This window comes from Neolamprologus brichardi, unplaced genomic scaffold (genome assembly GCF_056152115.1).
Source record: "Neolamprologus brichardi isolate AB-2024 unplaced genomic scaffold, ASM5615211v1 NODE_ptg000038l+_length_1369362_cov_1, whole genome shotgun sequence".
NCBI classification, from domain to species: Eukaryota; Metazoa; Chordata; class Actinopteri; order Cichliformes; family Cichlidae; genus Neolamprologus; species Neolamprologus brichardi.
In genome coordinates, this window is record NW_028270040.1 from 537,501 (window position 1) to 554,670 (window position 17,170).

Below are 17,170 nucleotides of genomic sequence, written 5' to 3' on the forward strand. Positions count from 1 at the left end.
ACACACACACACACACACGTACACACACACATACACACACACACACACACACACACACACACACACACACACGTACACACACACATACACACACACACACACACACACACACACACACACACACACGTACACACACACACACACACACACACACACACACACACACACACACACACGTACACACACACACACACACACACACACACACACACACACACACACACACGTACACACACACATACACACACACACACACACACACACACACACACACACACACGTACACACACACACACACACACACACACACACACACACACACACACACACACACACGTACACACACACACACACACACACACACACACACACACACACACGTACACACACACATACACACACACACACACACACACACACACACACACACACACGTACACACACACATACACACACACACACACACACACGTACACACACACATACACACACACACACACACACACAAACACATACACACAAACACACACATGCACACACACACACACACACACACACACACAAACACACACACACACAAACACACACACACACAAACACACACACACACACACAAACACACATTGCTGTAACATGTAAAAGCTGCAAACTTGAATCTGAGCTACTCAAATATTTTCACTTGAAGAACAGAGGACAGGAAAATTGTGGGAACCACTCTCGTTAAAGATAATATGCCAAACTCTGTTTCCATGGTAACGATACAATGCAAATCAGAAAAACATCACCGACCCCACACACACTCCACCTGCAACAAGCCATTGTGTGTTTGTTTGTATCCCTGCATAGAGCTGCAGGTCCTGGTGGCCTGGGCACCGGCTCCTGGTCCCTGACAGGGAGATGACAGTACAGAGACTGCTGGTCAACCTGCACTCATCTCCTCAGGATCACATCAGCCTGATCTGCCTCTGTCATCTACAACTATGATATTCCCCGAGCATTCCTTTTCAGCCCTTTTGTGTTTACACGCCACTGTTGCACGTCATTAACCCAGTCTGCCCAGTCTGCTGTGTTTCTCCTTTTTGTGTCCCATCGTTCCAAACAGTCACAGCAGAATGCATGAAAACCTAAACCAAGAAGAAACGAGCGCATGTGGGGAAGTGCTGAAGGTTGGCTGTCAGTGTTCCAGTACTGTTTTCAGTTTTATGGAGGTAGCTCATCTCTTATCACTGTGATGAATTATGCTGCCGTCCTGGCCTGCAGCTGGCTCTGTGTCTGATTAGGGACCACTATATAAACCAGGTCTCAAACTGAAACGAGCTGAGGGCTCTGCTGGCACTGTCGTCTCAACAACATCACTTCAATCCTCTGATCTAAGGAAACACCACCCGCCGATCAATTCTAGAGGAAAGCATCCCCCTTCTTGGACGATCCCCCTGACCTCTGTGTCTGAGGAGAAACTTCTTTTTTCAGTTGGTTTCAAATAATTTTAAACTCATGTTTTTGCTCTATAAGCACAAATATGATTCCAAAACAGGTCGGGGACCTTTGCACGTACGTTTGCATTGTGCTTTTAGATTTCTTCTGTACTCAGAGGCTCGACTTCACCGTTCTTGTCAAGTCTTACTGACCAAACTGCTTAAAGCACTTTTCCTGTTGCAAACACATCTCTGTGGCCTTCAGCCTTCATTACACATTTAACCTCTACATAGTTTTGAATATTGTAGTTTTGTCTTCGTTTATGAGTCAGATAGGTGAACTACAGCCTGGGCACTGTCTGAGCCTCCGTCAGGGCTTTTTAGTCAGGAGCATTAAAAGCCTGAGCATTCACAGTTTACACCCTCCTCCTATTGGCCGCTCTGATGAGTGAAGAACAACATTTTCCACTTAACCAATTAAAAAGGAGAAAGAACCTGCATCATCTTAAAGACACAGACCCTGGTCTGTAGGCAGGCCCGTCACTGACATGAGTTCATATTCAAGAACTTGTTGTATCTTCAGGTAAGTAAATGTTATGGGTTTGGTTTTACAGTCCATGGAGCAGGGCACCAACGTTAAAGGTGGACTCATCAAACAGACACACGACTGAGAAACTGCTGAACTGCAGACATGAACAGTGAAACTCCTCATGAAAATATGAACTAATAATAAAAAAAACTACTACAGATACAGGTACAGACTGAAGGTTCTTTGGTTAGAGCTGGGAAACATTACTACACCTGGATTAGGGAGCAGTTGTGGCGACATCACCTGACATACACCACAGGGACATGTTTATAGTTGCTTGAGGTGTTCATTAAAAAGCTTCAGTTGTGTGATCATGTAACAGTTCAGTTTGAGTGTAAAACAGAGGACAAGTCTCAATAGAGCCTCAGACTGGAAACTTCACTCGTGGATGTGGGAATCCAATCCAGTGGGATTGGCATTGAGCAGGCTAAATGAGGATGGATTGTGTGCCTCCAGCCTAATTGTTTGTTAGCCCACTGTGGAGTGGATCCACCAGCTAAATTTAAAATGACAGACCCCCCAGTAAACACACATACAGGTGCACACACTTCTGTCTGTCATCTTCTACTTTCACATTTCGTGTTTGATGTCTGTCACATAAGAAACAAAAGCCTCTCATTTGACGAAGCTGAAGTAACCTGTGCATATATCTGCATCACCCCCACAAACACCAAATACACAAGGACAACTGCTGAGGTTGTGCTGACTCATTGTTATTTAGTTTTTTACACACACGTGTTACACTAGTGAGTGTGCTCCAGCCACCGCTCTGCTATCCCAACCTCTCACGCCTCCTCTGGGTCCTGGAGCTGCTTTGATAGGGGACAGATGTTAGAGTAATGACCTCATCGCTCCTCTGCTGCTGAGAAACACACCCCACCACAAAATGTTAACACAGATTTATATGTATTTTCATGCTGAGGGCGATCTCAGTGCTGGGTTTATTTCTGACATGACAGCTACACTTCTGACTTCTGAAACCCCAAACTGGACCTCAGACTTTGGAGTGGCTGAATCCTTGAATCCCTTTCAGTTCTGTCTCTCCGTCTGTTGTCAGCACACGTAGGGACCGTGCACAGCAACCCTTCAACCATCCCATCAGTGTGTTGGACCACCAGGCAGGCATGCCAGATTACAGTCCAGCCCTGTGCAGCAGTGAGCTGAATTAGTTTCATTCCATCAGCCTTAAAACGCTGACCTTCAGCCAAAGATCAAGAAGAATCAGTCTTTCCAAAAAGACTCACTAACTGAACAGAATGACTCTTTTTCAACTTAACTTCACCACTTGCCCACCTTCAAATGATCTCTCTCCCTCTCTGTGTTTTGCTCCTTCATATGGATGTGATTGCTTCTAGTACCTTCTCTTTACTCTCATCTTCCCCTGGTTAATCCCTCAGTCAAGGCCACCCGTCTCTCCTATAAGTCTTAACAAGCCAATTAGGAGACTTGATTTTTTTCTTGCATCCACCCGGCCACAACACCTCGCTTTCTCTTTTTCAATCTTCTCTTTTAGCCCAGTCTTTAGTCTATTTTCACGATGATTGTTTAGGATTCCCTCCACTCTTCAACAGTAATTCCTCCAATCTTCTTTCCTTGTTTTCTTTTACCTTCACATAGTCTTCAAACTTTGGCCTTCTTCGTATTACTGCAGAGCATGTTTATTTGTTTTAATGACGAGGATTAAAGAAAATGAAAAGTTATTCTTTCCACGGAAGATGGTCAAAATTTTATAATAAGAGCTAAAATGTCTTAAAAGGCACAAAAACAACAGTTCACGTAATATAAACTGACTGACCTCTACATATTCATCCACCCAAGTTCTTCATGTCCTGCTTAGTGTTGAAGAGAGGTACAATATTATCCGAAATGTCACTGGACAAGCAGTGTACACCCTGAATGGCTGTCAGACGAACACATGGCTTACACGGAGCCTACATAGGTACCTGTGCTGCATCCACACATACGAGGGTTTTTTCCTTATTCTGTAAACAAATGACAGAAATGGTCTTAGTGGAGCCGTGGCTGTCAAGAAGCAATTCTTAAGAAAGGAAAACAGGAAGAAAAGGGTGAGGTATGCTGAGTTATACACCTGCTGGACTGGAAATCAGGTCTGATGGAGTGATAAATTCAAGTTTCAAGTTTTTGTTTCAAATCATTGTCAGTATATATTGAGGAGGTCAGGAGAGCGGTGCAACAGTGACTGCAGCGATGGTTTGGGGCTGCAGTGGTGTTAGAGATCTTGTCACAACTGATGCAACAAGCACAAACAAGTTCTGTCGAATTTTAATGGTGTATTTGAAACATCTGCTGGTGTAATACAGGATAACAGAATAGAAAAACACACCATCAGACATGAGTCGGCCTCCCTAGACCTCAAAATTGGCACAAAACACATAATGAAACCTGACAAACGTTTTGTAATTAAACAAAATCAAATCAAAACAATTCTCATTGAGTTCAGTGACAGCAACAGAGACAATTTTATGACACTTTGCCATCGTGGAACTAAAAACTAGAATTACTGAAGCAGTGTTACCTTGATAAAGAACTGAGCAAAAAGAAGAGCTTCTTGAAGCTCCTTCAAACAGGACTATTCCTGAAGAGACAAGAAGCCCAGGTGGAACCATCACGTTCCTCAGTTACTTGTACAAACTCTGTTGTTGGATCGACTAATTTTTTATTATTTCCACTATCGTTATTGTTCAGTCTTAAGTCACACCTTATTGCAATGAGAATCTGACCCTGACTATGACTTAGACAGTTACTTTGTTTAACCAAGACTTGAGTTCAGGGGAGATCTGTATCTGATTCTGGATGGTTCACGTTTGTCATGTGGTAAACTCTCCAGCGATCAAACAGATGGAATGATGATTGTTATTAAATTACAGATGTTTAAAACATTTCTATAATATCTATGAGATAGTAACAGTGAAAAAGAAATGATTTAACTATATTTGTTTGGATGGGTGAATAATGTCCCTCACACACAGGCTCTCACTTGTTACTAAAGACATAAAAGACAAACATCTCATTCCCTGCAGTGCTGGAGGAATCCAATGAAACAAATCAGCCATGCACACACACACACACACACACACAGAGACACACACAAACACACGCACACACACACACACACACAAAGACACACACGCACACACAGACACAAAGACACACACGCACACACACAAAGACACACACGCACATACAGACACAAACGCACACACAACCCCGTTCAGCTATCTTAGTGAGGACCTTCATTGACATAATGCTTTCCCTAGCCCCTGACCCTAACCATTAAAAATGAATGCCTGACCCTAAACCTAACCATGATAATTGTAACCCTGACACTAAAACCACATTTTGAGCCTTTAAATATCTTCAAATTTGTGAGGACCGGGTTGTGTGTCCTCACAAGTGACTTACTACTATACCCTCACAAGTATAGTAGAATGCAGATATCGGTCCTCACGAAGATAGCTAGACAGGAACACACACACACACACACACACACACACACACACTGCAGTCAGCAGGTTCATATACTAATTAGTGTGGTTGTTGCCAGAGCAGCAGTGGGCTGAAAATGAGACAAATCACTCCAAAGTAATCAGGACAGGCTCTGGGTGCCATTCATTAGACATAGTGATGTGTCGGTCGCGAACGAAACGGCTCTTAGAGCCGGGTCTTTGACATGAACGATGCGAGCCTCCTCATCGCGAGCCGTGGGTTTTTCTTTTCTTTCTCTCAGCCTCTCTCTCTCACTTTGTTTCCGCTTCACTCAGCATGTGAGCCTCGTGCTTTGCGCTGGGCAGAGGGGGGAGGGGCGGTAGTTACACTCAGTAACACAGGAACAGAGCGGGAGGGAGAGAGAGAGAGAGAGCCAGGGACAACAACGTCACATTAGAAAGGTATAGTAATCATCCACAACTATTTTCAGTTGCAGATGATAAAGGATTCAGAAAGTTTATTCATGCAGGTCCATATGACAGAGAATGTGCATCTTCTTTTTGTTTTCATATTTTAATTTATATTTAATTGTGTTGTTGTTTACAGTGTTTTGTGTTGTTTCACTTTAAATTTGTAAAAGGAAAAAGCTGAAAATTTAAATAGTTAAAAGCTGAAATGTGAATAGTTGGTTTTTGTATTATATGATATATATATATATATATAAATAAAACCACTTTTTTTAACATTAGTAATTCCTTTTGTGCATAATTTTATATTTTTGTTAATAATAAATTAATTAAAGCAACAAAACTAAGTAATCAGGCCCCATCTTATCTTAATGACCTTGTAGTACCATATCACCCTATTAGAGCACTTCGCTCCCGCTCTGCAGGCCTACTTGTTGTTCCTAGAGTATTTAAAAGTAGAATGGGAGGCAGAGCCTTCAGTTTTCAGGCCCCTCTTCTGTGGAACCAGCTTCCAGTTTGGATTCAGGAGACAGACACTATCTCTACTTTCAAGATTAGGCTTCAAACTTTCCTTTTTGCTAAAGCATATAGTTAGGGCTGGACCAGGTGACCCTGAATCCTCCCTTAGTTATGCTGCAATAGATGTAGGCTGCCGGGGGATTCCCATGATGCATTGAGTTTTTCCTTTCCAGTCACCTTTCTCACTCACTATGTGTTAACAGACCTCTCTGCATTGAATCATATCTGTTATTAACCTCTGTCTCTCTTCCACAGCATGTCTTTATCCTGTCTTCCTTCTCTCACCCCAACCAATCACAGCAGATGGCCCCGCCCCTCCCTGAGCCTGGTTCTGCCGGAGGTTTCTTCCTGTTAAAAGGGAGTTTTTCCTTCCCACTATCGCCAAAGTGCTGCTCATAGGGGGTCATATGATTGTTGGGTTTTTCTCTGTATCTATGAAGCACCTTGAGGCGACTTTTGTTGTGATTTGGCGCTATATAAATAAAATTGAATTGAATTGAATTGAAAACAACCTGAAGAGCCGGTTCAGAGCCGAAAGAGCCGGTTCTCTAAAAAGAGTCAGACATCCCATCACTAATTAGAAACACCTCATCACACAGAGAAGCTTCATTTGACATTTGATATAACCAAGAGTTAGTTACCTTGTTTTGAAATGTATCTCTACCATTTCATAGCACTCAGCTATGAATCTCTTAACCACGTCTTAAATGTTTTAGTTCCCAATGAAAGAACCTGTGTTTCTTTGAAGACTTAAAATGTACTTACTACAGAATGTAACAATACAAAAAATATAAAATAACAGCATAAAGTTTGTTGGGCCCAGTGATGTACTGAACCTTTACAGTGTTCTGATCTATACTGGAGCAAGAACCATAGCAAGTAGTGGCTCCACCTGTCAGCAGGTACTCTGTTAGCCACAAGAAACAAAACTCAATTTATCTTTCAATCAGCCGAGTTCCCCCAGGGTAAGTTTGTGAAAATCTAAAAATACGAGTTAAAGTGGAAGCGATCTCGCTCGCCGGACATCTCGGAACAACATTCTCCCATGCAGTAGCAGTTTTTGATACGGGCGACACGGGCGGTTGCCCGGGGCGGATTCGTGGTGGGGGGCGGCATCACGGGCATTGCCAAAAGAAAAAACAGTTTTATCATTTGAGGAACATCGCCAAAATCAGACAAGTTTTATCAAGCGACACTGCAGAGGTTCTTGTCCATGCATTTGTGTCCTCACGTATTGATTATTGTAACGCTCTTCTTTCTGGGCTACCAAAGAAAATTTGGTAAGAGGTTTACAGATGGTGCAAAATGCAGCTGCTCGCATTTTAACTACAACTGGGAAATTTGAGCACATTACCCCTGTACTGAAATCCCTTCATCGGCTACCTGGTCAGGTTTGAGCAGATTTTAAGGTCCTGCTGCTCATCTACAAGGCTTTAAACGGACTGGCACCTTCATACCTCTCTGACCTTTCACACCTTTATGTTCCATCTCGTGCTCTCCGATCTCAGGACTCTGGCCTTCTAAAGGTTCCTAGAGCCAGAACAAAGACTACTGGAGAGCTTTTTCTTTTCGTGCCCCATTTCTGTGGAACAACCTCAAGATATTAGGCAGGCTGCTCTGTGGAGGTTTTTAAAACTAAGTTGAAGACACATTTGTTCACCCTATCCAACATGTCTTAATTCTGTGGCTTTTAGTTTTTAAATTCTTTCTGTTTTTTACTTGTATTGCTATGTATCACTTTTATTTATTTATCTTTTTAGTTTCAAATAGGGGGATAGGTTAATGGAAAAATCTACGTTGCCCATAGGTGTGAATGCACGAGTGAATGTGAGTGTGAATGGTTGTCAGTCCCTGTGTGTTGGCCCTGCGACAGACTGGCGACCTGTCCAGGGTGTACCCCGCCTCTCGCCCTATGACAGCTGGGATAGGCTCCAGCGCCCCCCGCGACCCTGAAAAGGAGAAGTGGAAGCGAATGGATGGATGGAGTTTGAAATAGCTATTCAGCACTTTATAAATAAAAAGTTATTATTATTATTATTATTATTATTATTATTATTATTAAAACTACCTTTGAAGTTTTATATTCCTGTGTCCTTCAGATCCTCCCGGCTTCACTGGACCGGGCTTCTATCTGTCTCTCTAGTGCCCCAGGGTTGTTTTTGCCTCTTCTAAGGCAGTAATGTTGGTTTGTCTATAAGTGAGAAAACATGCCTAGATGGTGACATGAGATGGTTCAGTAATCCATTGGGATTTAAACTAAATGATCCTGGGAATCTGGGAAGATTCCACATCTCAGAAAATGCAAAGTTAAAAACTGTTGTAGTTTGTGGTAAGCTTTAATGAAGCAGGTGTAATGTTGACTGAATGAAAACTTCAAGTTCATGTATCTTGATAAAACTGTGGTAGCAGTGAAAAAGTAAGAGATGATGGCTGACTGGTTGTTTGCATCACTGTTGTACCTCATGTGTCTCGCTCCATAACTCGAGACTAAACATTAAACAGACAATCATCTCTCTCCTTGCATGCTGGCAGGATTGACAAAAACAAATCAGCCAACCAGATACAGAATCTCTCTCACGCTCATACTCGCACACAGACAAACTACAGATGGCTGCAGAATTTCCATATTCTAATCAGTGCCTGATTATTGCCAGAACAGCAGTGAGCTAACCATGAGACAAATCACCACAAAGCCACCACGACAGGCTCTGGGTGCCATCCATTACATATTTCAAGTCCCAGTCTACAGGAATGGGAATGAAACTCTGCATCAGATGTAGATTTAGATGTGAAACAGCCCAGTCTCAGTTAATTATGCCTGTGGTGATGGCACACTGGTGAAGCTGGCATAGGGACACTGGTCCAGGTGTGCCCACTGTGACTTACAGAGGAGGAGGAGCCCACAGTGACACAATGCCGCCTCCAGTCAGCAGTTATTCATTTTTAAATATTACCATCACTACTATTTATTTTTTACTCCCATTGCTTTGGTTGCTGCTGCCAATTAGTTCTTAGAGGTCACACAATATCGTGGTCATACAAATATGCTTGTTAGTTGACACCACAATATCTGCCAGTGTGAAATTCAGCCCTAATCAAAGAGGAGAACGTTTTCAATAATTCATCTCATTTATAATGTAACAGTTTCAACATCATTGGAGAAAAATAAACCAGTCTTATCATCTCTGCAGCAAGTTCAGCAACATGCCTATCAAGCTCCCGGTCACACCGAGTGGTGTCAGAGTGGTGGTTATCACCCAGCTTTCCTGAATCTGAAGATGAGATCGTTCACAGTGTTGGCTCCAGACAATCCTTAAACACAGACTAGTGAGAAGCCACAAGATGTATCAGAAGAAGTGCAAATAAGGTCCAAAACAAATGCACAGAATTAAAAATGAGATATTAAGAGCATTTTTACCACCTTATTCTTCCATAACTTAAACTGGATTCCCTGTTCACGATCCACCCACCATGGTTTTTGTCAAAGACAACAGAATTAAGTTAAGTAAAATGGCCTGTACTTGTATAGCGCTTTACTAGTCCCTGTGGACCCCAAAGCACTTTACACAACCTGTCATCCACCCATTAACACACACATTCACACACTGGTGATGGCAGCTACATTGTAGCCACAGCCACCCTGGGGCGCACTGACAGAGGCGAGGCTGCCGGACACTGGCGCCACCGGCCCTCTGACCACCACCAGTAGGCAACGGGTGAAGTGTCTTGCCCAAGGACACAACGACCGAGACTGTCCAAGCCGGGGCTCGAACCGGCAACCTTCTAATTACAAGGCGAACTCCCAACTCTTGAGCCACGATCGCCCTAAGTACTGTTAGTTCAGGAGGAGCCATGTTCATAGTCTCAGTCTTGTTGGCATAAGACAAGGTAACTGCCGCAGAGCCAATCAATGATCTGGGTAAATGGTGAATGCAATGCACTGATTCTTATATAACACATTTCTGCTCTACCTGAGACCCTTTATACAACTTGCCTCAGTCATCCATTTATACAAGTACTTTTTTCTATGTTTAACTGCATAATTTAACTCGTAATTTCAATCATGCACATTCATGAATCAACATGAATCTCATGAATTAACCTCAGTGTGTGAAGAGGACTCTCCATTTACATGCACAAACTGGAGTCTATTAGATAGATATGATACAAACCACTGCAGTGCAATACCTGTAATACCTACAGCATGTTCTAATCGCTCTAATTGGATATTATGGTCGACAGTATCGAATGCTGCACTGAGGTCTAGCAGGACAAGCACAGAGATGAGTCCACTGTCAGAGGCCATAAGAGATCATGGGGTTAGTATTCTGCCCTGCACTATCTACTGAGACATCCAAATAGTTTAAACAGTAAACTAGGATGGACAGGGTAACCAGCTCGTGAGGCACAAAAGGCACAAAAGGCATATACAACTAAATGTCACAGGGATAAAAAAAAAAAGAAGATCAAGTTAACAACAAGTAAGTAAATGAACCATGGCCACTTTCAATCACAAAATATTATCCAAACAACGTGTTTTCCTCTCATTTTTGCAACAGTCTGAATGTAGAGTACTGCTTCTGCAACATCTCAAATCCCAGTAACTCACCCTGTCATCTGATTAGCTAGCAACAATAGTGTGCACAAACTACTTGTTTTAAAGTAAAGATTTCGTCTCTACTTTTTTCCTAAACCATCTGTGTTGGCATGCATATACAGATTGGTGCATATACAGAGCGACCACCTTAACTTACATAGACCTGCCACACCAGGTGAAACATACATCAGAAACACAGATGCTCTGACAAAATAATGTCTTCTGCGACCTCAGTTTGACCCTGCATAGGGTTAGGCTTAGCTGTAGCTCAACTGTTTTGATCTTGAAAAACATCTGGATGTTCTTGATTTGTATATTGTATCCATGTCGAGCAGCACTCTCTCACCACTCTGATGGTATATACATATATTCAGATTTAATACTGAATGTCGTCAGTCTCCATAGATACTGTGCATTACTATCTGAGCCACCCAAATCAAGGCTCAGTGACATTAGTTTTCATGCATCAATACTTTTGCACAAAACCAACTATATTTATTCCAATAAAACTATTAAAAAGCAGAAAAAATTATTAGATTGTTGACATTAAAATCCAGTGAAACCTTTCGTCATAAGAAATATAAAAACCGATAATAAACCAACACAGGACGAGTGTCGACATGTTCTTCTGATTGATTTAACTTCCATCAGCTTCTTTAATTCAGTGTGTGTCAGATGAGGTTTGGTTCTGCTACTTTATGAGCTCTCTCAAGGTGGAGACATAATTCTGTTCAAGGTAGTTTAAAAGTCAGGGAATTGCCGGAGGGAAAAAAGGAATGAAGCACACACACAAAAGTACACAAACACACACATGTGTGAAGTCCAGGCGCAGTGTGCATTCATCCTCTGCTGCCTTATTCTCTGTATATGGACTCTGGTGAGGTTCATGATGTCTGAATCTCCCCCATCATCACACAGTATCTAACTTCTGTCAGTCAGCTTTATCTTTGACACTTAAAGGCAGCAACAGACAGGATCCTGTCCTGCAGGGAGGATCGTGGTGTTACACAACAAGACCTGAGTTTATTTTCCTGTCAAAGATATTCTGTAAAAAATGAATACTCGAGGGGACATGTGAGTATGAATGGTTCAGCAGGTTCAGAAAAAAGTGTTGCTTTCAAAGTTAGAGGTTCTCCAAAATGCTTATAGTTCAGGTTGAAATTCATAAATCAAGCGTTGACATTAGAAGATGGTGAAACAGTGATTCAGGTCGGGGTCTGTGCCTCCAGTGTGACTCCCTGTGCAGACCTGAGAAGGAGATTTGGGCTCTTAAATCACCGCCCAACAATCATCCTAACTGGTTGTAAAACACTGGGCACTAATTCACACTAATTAGTGGCCAGTTATGTCCTGTCATAAAAAATAACTGCAGTCAAGATTAATTAGATGTTGGCAGGCTTATGTGCAGCTCTACGGGGCTTTTTGCAGCTGTATGAAGCACGTGTGTGACAGAGTGTAGTGACGGGATGAACAGAAGACGTGTGATCATAGCACACGCTGACGTAGGTGGTGGTGTTCACGGGTGTGTGTGACAGAGAGAGAGAGTGAGCTTCTGTTTGAACTTTCCACTGACTCCACCACACAGACCTGCTGGACGTTCTCCTGGGAACAGTCAGTGAGGCTGAGCTGCAGATATGTTAAACGTTGATACGTTGATACGTCTCACCCCAACCAATCACAGCAGATGGCCCCGCCCCTCCCTGAGCCTGGTTCTGTTGGAGGTTTCTTCCTGTTAAAAGGGAGTTTTTCCTTCCCACTGTCGCCAAAGTGCTGCTCATAGGGGGTCATATGATTGTTGGGTTTTTCTCTGTATCTATGAAGCGCCTTGAGGCGACTTTTGTTGTGATTTGGCGCTATATAAATAAAATTGAATAAATAAATAAATAAATACGTATATGGACTCCACATGTGGATAATGCACAGCACACGAGTAAGAATCCGTTTTAAGTTATAAGGATTTTTGTCCAACAATCAGGCCATCACTATGAACTCGCAGACTCTGGTGAATGTCAGCCAAATTTTAATAAATTGCTAATATGACCCTACTCTACACCCCAACTATTGCATTTACAGACCGAATGACATGCATGGCAACACTACTGAATAAGAAAAGCTGGTGCAGGTAGTAAGAAACAGGAAATACAGCCTTGCCTGAATTTGCAAATCCATATGTTCATTTCCTGCTTTCTTTATTTCAGTTTCCTCAACATTCTCCTGTATGTGCTTGCCTTCATACTGTTGATCCGCAGAACCGTGTTGACGACCTCTTCATCTTTGGTTTTGCACCACTACTAGAATGATGTCATTGCTCTTGTGGGGGTGTATTTTTTTTAACAATTGTACACGATGCGTGACATGCTGCTGGAAGAAGGCAACAGTTACAGTTTGAACACGTTAGGGTTTGAAGGAGGGAAGCACCATTTAAGGAACATCTTTCTGTTATAGTGTGGAATTAAAGGTGGAAACACATTTTTAAGGAGGACTGTTGTTATCATGACACCTTAAAACTGGTAACCATCACCACTTTTCACAGTCAGCTTTTTTTCATTTGTCACTGCAGCAAAAGCACAAATGACACTTAGGCTACGTTCACTCTGCAGGTCTTGATGCTCAATTCCGATTTTTTTGTCTGCTCGTTCACACTACAAATAAAATGCAACAGCAAACGCGCTCTAGTGTGAACGCTCAAAGCGGCGCATGCGCAAAAGAAGACGTCACACACAACGTGCTCTGTTTAGATCCAGAGCAACAGTATTGTTTGACTGATGGTCTTAATATAAAGACTTTACGTTTCCCAATTTTTGCTTTAAGTTATTTTGTTATTTACATAATAATGTAAATAACCTAATAATGATCCTTATTGCTGTTTTAGAGGAGCGCTGCTTCAAAGAATAGTTGCAGATTTCTGTCAGAATCTGCAGATTATACAGTACAAATAAAATGTTCACGTTTCTCCAACGTTGTCTTCCCAACAGTTTCACTGACATCTACACTGGATGGACAGGAAGTGTTCGCGATGTCTTCTCTGGAGCTGATAATTGGCGTCTGTCTTGTGTCAGTCGCTTTCTAAAACATCGGATATGTATCTGATTCAGCACCACGTACGAAAGTGACCCAGATCGGATTTGAAAATATCGGATTTGTGCTGTTCACACTGTCATACCATGATCGGATAGATGGGTCGCAGAGGGTCAAAAAAATCTGATTTGATGCGCTTTTGCCTGCAGTGTGAACGTAGCCTTAGACATGTTAGCCTCAGGCAAGTGTAGGTATGGAAGAGCATGGAGGGGTTTTCTTGTCTTATTATTTCTTTTTAATCTATGAGAATTTGCTGAAACTGAGGCTGTGACAGTATAGAAACACATCTCCACCTTTGTGTCTGATGACATGCAAGGGAGATTAGACTGACTAAAAAGACAGAAGATGAAAAAAGTTGGTTAAATTATCAACGTAAATTAAGTTTAATTATATAACAGTCCATCTTTGCACTCATTTTATAAAAATGTACCTATAGATAAGTGATTGTTTTAGACTTTAAATCAATTTAGACTTTTTACAACACTAACACAATCCTCAAACCAACTTCCTGAAAGGTGGCTTTCAGAAAAATTAAAGGGATTTTTGCACCAGCACCTGACAGCAGTGTTCTCTCAGCTGTGTTGGTTGGGAAGAACATCAATAATGCTTTGACAGGCTGACATTATGTGACCGAATGAAACGACAGCAAACTCGATGCTCTGTGACATCCACCGAGCGCCTCCGTGACACCAGCTATCACAAACACCAAACATGATTTGTGTCTGGGACAAAACACCATGCAAATAAATGCCACATGGCGATGGCGTTGTCAAAGCAATCAACAGACAAAACACCTACGCCAATCACCAGTTAGGATCAATGTCTGCTTGGAGAGCTGGGCACTGATGAGGTCAGAAGGGTGAAACACGTGTCTGCAGGGGCTCGTGGCCTTTGTTAGGAAATGACATTTACAAGCAGGAAGCCAGGACATGGATGGATACACGGATGTTTCTGTGATCATGCGTGTCACTCACTGTGTTTGTGTCACACATGTCAGAGCAGCAGTTAGCTCAGTGCCATTAACACACTAGCTGTGTTAACACCAGTGTAATCAAAGCTGTGATGTGAGGGTCAGCAAATCTCTTTGTTTCTTTTATTGCTTTTTCACATTTTTCACAAGAAAACTTCATCACGAGTGTCCGACTCCAGGCCTCGAGAGCCGGAGTCCTGCAGGTTTTAGATGTGTCCTTGATCCATCACAGCTGATTCAAATGGCTGAAGTTCATGTCCTGAAGTTCTCCAGAGGCCTGATAATGAACTAATCATGTGATTCAGGTGTGTTGGCCCAGGACGAGAGCTAAAACCTGCAGGACACCGGCCCTCGAGGCCTGGAGTCGGACGCCGGCCCTCGAGGCCTGGAGTCGGACGCCGGCCCTCGAGGCCTGGAGTCGGACGCCGGCCCTCGAGGCCTGGAGTCGGACACCGGCCCTCGAGGCCTGGAGTCGGACACCGGCCCTCGAGGCCTGGAGTCGGACGCCCCTGGTCTAGATGAGCAGGATTTTCATACCTGGATGACTGAGCATGTATCAAGACAAAGTAATTTAACATCCTTTTTTGTTGCAAATCAAATCTTAACGACTTTATAGTACAGAAAATATCAGTAAAAATATCAGTATATTGCCCAAAGTATGGACTCAGCGATCCAAATCAGTGAATTCAGGTGTAAACCACATAAAATCACAGAGGAGGGTCACTGGATGCTGAGGCGGATAGTGTGCAAAAGTCCATTACTACAGTTCTCCAAACTCAATGTAGCCTTCAGATTAGCTCAAGAAGAGTTTGTAGAGAAGTTCATGGGATGGGTTTCCATGGCCGAGCGTCCAAAATGTCGGATGCAGGTATAACAGGTGTCGTCACTGGACTCTAGAGGAGGGAGATGTGTTCTCTGGAATGACGAATCCTGCAGTTATCTGATGGATGAGTCTGGCAGTTGCTAAGAGAATGGGCTTTGTCTGACTGCACTGAGTGTAAAGTTTGGTGGAGCAGGGACGGTGTGGGGGGAAGGAACTCTTAATGCCTCAGCACACTGAGAGATTTTGAACAATTTCATGCTCTCAACTTTATTGGAACTGTACACGAGTGCACCACACAAAGTCCAGAAAGATGAATGGAGATAAATCCAGATTTCAGATTTATTTGCCAAAAAAAGAAAAAACTGTTATTGGCTCCTGGTTCCCAGTTTACTGCTCTGCTATCATTCCTTTGCAATTGGCAGTAGCCAGTTTCTCTTCCCTCTATCCATCTTTCACATAATATAACAATGAATATTCCTGGCACCGTGCTAGTCTTCTTCTCTATGTTGGTCAAACACAGCTTTCTTCACACCAGGATGCCAGCTTCTCCCTTCTGGCACTGGGATGCCAGCTTCTGTCTTCTGGCACTGGGATGCCAGCTTCTGTCTTCTGGCACTGGGATGCCAGCTTCTCTGTCTTCTATCGCTCCGATTAAGACGTCTGAACTCTGCCATCTGTATAATTCCTCGAGACTTCTCATGTGCTTTCACTAGCATCACCATCCCTCCTTGACACAGTCATTCAAGGCAGCTCTGCAAGCTGACTCAGAGTTCTGACAACATCCCAAATGGCATTATCATCTTCCATGAGGTTCAGCTGTCCCACTTGGTGGAATTCTATTGGCTCTCTTTCTGTTGTGAAGGTTATCATTATGGAAGGCGGTTCTCCTCTAATCAGTCTTTCAGTTCAACCAACCCTTCCAAAACCTCTCACCATCCCCAGTTTGTTATAGAAATTGGCACAGTAGTTATTGCTACCTTACCCAAAGTAATTAACCAGCTAAGCATGCCCTCTCCATCTTCGACTCCAAGACAAGCTCACGTAGGTGTTTACAAGCCGTCAAGCCATGACCTCAAAGCCTTAAAATCCCAGCAGGCGTTGCTGTCAGAGCCTCAGTTCAGAGTCAAGCCACGTCGCTGATCAAGGTTCCCCTCAGTCATCCATCGAGGTCTTTCATTGTCCGAAATCTCCTCATCCGCCCTACTCTGTGGAATCCTCGACCACCTTATTGAGGCCACGGGATAATTATCTTTGCTAGCCTACCT

At 42.9% G+C, this 17,170-nt stretch overlaps 1 protein-coding gene across 2 annotated transcripts in view; it reads right to left on the reverse strand.

Moving 5' to 3' along the window:
• The window catches only part of rbfox3a (RNA binding fox-1 homolog 3a), a 497,652-nt gene that overhangs the window by 386,229 nt on the left and 94,253 nt on the right, over window positions 1-17,170 (reverse strand). The gene's annotated exons all lie outside the window — the stretch shown is intronic.